Source organism: Biomphalaria glabrata, chromosome 4 (assembly GCF_947242115.1).
Source record: "Biomphalaria glabrata chromosome 4, xgBioGlab47.1, whole genome shotgun sequence".
Lineage (NCBI taxonomy): Eukaryota > Metazoa > Mollusca > Gastropoda > Planorbidae > Biomphalaria > Biomphalaria glabrata.
Window position 1 is genome coordinate 52877370 of NC_074714.1, and position 3904 is coordinate 52881273.

The 3904-nt window shown below is 34.9% G+C and overlaps 1 non-coding gene across 1 annotated transcript; it reads right to left on the reverse strand.

The window, feature by feature from the left end:
* Positions 1 to 227: 227 nt before the first annotated feature.
* On the reverse strand, positions 228 to 311 carry Trnal-cag (transfer RNA leucine (anticodon CAG)). Its single transcript has one exon. It is a non-coding gene; the product is annotated as a tRNA-Leu (tRNA).
* Between the last annotated feature and the right edge of the window lie 3593 nt (positions 312 to 3904).

Below are 3904 nucleotides of genomic sequence, written 5' to 3' on the forward strand. Positions count from 1 at the left end.
AACTTTTCTAATTTGAAAATATCTTATTTTGTTTCTATCAAAATGTACTGTGACCAATATTTGGACAATGATAGCACAAATGCTGGATACAAAATCTATAAAACATGTAGTTTGTTGTGATTTTTACATAAAAAATAATTTATTAAGATATTAATTTTAAGTCAGTCAATACAGGGAATTTTGACACTGAATTAGGAATTAGGACCAAATAAAAAAAAAACAATGGGTGTCAGAAGTGGGATTTGAACCCACGCCTACAAGGTTAGACTGCGACCTGAACGCAGCGCCTTAGACCACTCGGCCATCCTGACAGTATCCCGACATGCAGACTTCAACAATAGATACCTTCTATAGAGAGATTATGATTCACGACTTCATTTATTCTTGAATAAAAAAAGCTAGGACAAGTCTTAACTTGTTAGCAGTTTCCAATGTATATTAATTCAAATATATTTCTGCAATAAAATACTAATCTGAACCTTTAACTTTATCTCCATTTTAAAACCGTCGCTATATGTTCAAATTCTAACTGAATATCACAAAACAAAGCTCGATAGACATGTTTTGGTCAACCTTCAATGGGACTCATTTACCAATCGTAAACAAACAACATTTAGCCACGTAATTCTCTATCTGTTTTATACAAATTACAATCCATTTTTTTAATACACAATGGCCATCACGTGACAGTTTTTTTTCGTTGTTTTATCAATATTATCAAGTGACTAAATGTTGTTTGTTTACGAGTGGTGAATGAGGTCCATTATCTACCTGTTCAATTAACAAAAGAAGCACATACGAAACAGATAACTTCTTCAGAACACAGATAACTTCTTCTGAACACAGATAACTTCTTCAGAACACAGATAACTTCTTCAGAGCACAGATAACTTCTTCAGAACACAGATAACTTCTTCAGAACACACATAACTTCTTCAGAACACACATAACTTCTTCAGAACACAGATAACTTCTTCAGAACACATATAACTTCTTCAAAACACATATAACTTCTTCAGAACACATATAACTTCTTCAAAACACAGATAACTTCTTCAAAACACAGATAACTTCTTCAGAACACAGATAACTTCTTCAGAACACAGATAACTTCTTCAAAACACAGATAACTTCTTCAAAACACAGATAACTTCTTCAGAACACAGATAACTTCTTCAGAACACAGATAACTTCTTCAGAACACAGATAACTTCTTCAGAACACATATAACTTCTTCAGAACACAGATAACTTCTTCAGAACACACATAACTTCTTCAGAACACAGATAACTTCTTCAGAAGACAGATAACTTCTTCAGAACACAGATAACTTCTTCAGAACACAGATAACTTCTTCAGAACACAGATAACTTCTTCAGAACACACATAACTTCTTCAGAACAAACATAACTTCTTCAGAACACACATAACTTCTTCAGAACACAGATAACTTCTTCAGAACACAGATAACTTCTTCAGAACACAGATAACTTCTTCAGAACACAGATAACTTCTTCAGAACACAGATAACTTCTTCAGAACACAGATAACTTCTTCAGAACACAGATAACTTCTTCAGAACACAGATAACTTCTTCAGAACACAAATAACTTCTTCAGAACACAGATAATTTCTTCAGAACGCAGATAACTTCTTCAGAGGCCCTGGTTTGCCTATGCCAAAGGTCGTCTCTGGTCAATGGTTTACTAAGCTAATTCAGGCAATGTGTTACATCTTTAAATGGCTCTTGGGAAGAAGGAGCCCTTATACAAGGTTGTCCCAGCATACGGAACAATAGATGTGTCTTTCTGCCTTTCAAAATATTTACTTAGATTGTGTTTTGTTTTAATTTGAGACTGTAAATCATAGTTCCTCGTATTTTATACATTATTGCTGTCTCACTTTTTCGCCTTTTTTGCCCTAAAGGCTCTAAATTAGTGATTTTACTAATATTATTCCACTATATAAATACTAATATAATAATATATAAATAGTTATACTCCTTTTTGAATTGTACAATCTTTTTTTTTCTTTTCTAAATCCAAAATTACTGGATTTCTTATATGATATCTGTAAGCTTGCTTGGTTTAATTTATGAGCATGTGTAGCTGAATACAATATATTTGAAAAAAATTTAAAGATGTTCATAAAATAGTTGTTACTATTTAGTGGTGGTTGCTGATTTATGCATTCATTCATTTATTTTTATTCATAAGCCCCTATACCTCGATAACTATCATTCTCGTTACAATCCGATGACCGAGCCTTCCTTACATATTTTTAACAACCATCATACCATAAGAAGATTGGCTATGGCCAAGGATAAAGATCCACCAGGAGATCTTCCAGATGGCTCGAGAGCTTTATGATCAAATGTAGGTCGAGGCTTTACTTGACGGACTGGGTCCTGCGGAAGCATGATAGATGCACCTGACCAGCAGAAGTGACCGCCAGATCGCCCACGATTCTAAGAGTGCAATTAGCACCACCCAGGCCTCATTAGTCAAAACTGGGGGGGGGACGTGTTGCCACTTGAGACGAGGGAAGGAGGGATGGAGGGAATGATGAAGAAAAGAGAGGAAATCAGAGAGAGAGAGAGAGAGAGAGAGCTAAATATGAGTTGAAAGCGTCGCGGAGTTGGAGATGCTTGGACCTAAAGAAGAACAGGATAGGCAAATAAATCTTTGTCACAAGAGATGTTACTGGAAGACATCCAGATGTCTACAAGTTATACTTCCCCCCCCCCACTCCCCTCCCCCCCGCGTAACAGAATCTGGATTGTGGTCAGTGTAGGCAGTGGCATATCACTTATATCCGTGATGACCAGTGTCCGGCGCTATTACCCGGTGTCTCTGTGTGAGACGAAACCGGAGCACGCTAAGACTGGGGATGATGTACAGACGAATTTGACGTTGTATCAGTAAATATAATATAATAACATGCAATTATATAATAATAATATTTAATATATAATATAATAATAATATTTAATATATAATATAATAATAATATTTAATATATAATATAATAATAATATAATATAAACGTATACTTCCGGGCTTTATCAACGTCTTGATTTGGTTTTAACTCTTGCTCTCCGTAATTATTTACCACATTCTAGTCATTCTAGTGGAATCAACGTTGGTATTGTCAGTTAGCAGAGAAAGAGTTAAGCTTTACAGAACGAAAACGAGGTTTATCGCTAACAACTACAGACAGGAATACAGAAGGGCCACCTTGAGTAGCAAATGTTTGAACATCTTATTTCTTTCAAACAGTTTAGCAGGACAGACGCTTACTTCTTAATTTAAATGCAGTAAAATAAAAAAATTGTGAAATGTTTTTACTAAAGGCAAAAAGACAGGGATGGAGAAGGACGCTTATCTTATCTTATCATATCTTATATCTTATATAATACAGACGTTACTTCAAAAAAGAAGATGATTACGTCCTACGCGTCATGCATTTAGTCATGCATGTTAACCAATGACTTAAATTCTGCCAAGTCACTGGCTTTCCTGGCTAGCTCAGGCCACCCATTCCATGCTCTAATAGCACTAGGGAAGAAGGAGTATTTGTACAAATTTGTCCTAGCATATGGGACGAGGAATGTACCTTTATCTTTGTGTCTTTCAGAGTATTTTATTAAATTTTGTTTTTGTATTTGAAGATTATGGTTCAGTGTTTTATGTATAATTGCTACTTTAATAACTTCTGAGTCTTCTGTCCTGAAGGCTTTCTAAATTTAGTGATTTTACTAAAGGTTTTACTCTAGTCAAATGTCTGAATATTCGTTTTGTTATGAATCTCACTGCTCTATTTTGTGTATGTTCCAGTTTCTTAATGTTTTCTTGAGTAGAGGGGTCCCAAACGGAGGATGCATATTCAATTATTGGCCTAACCA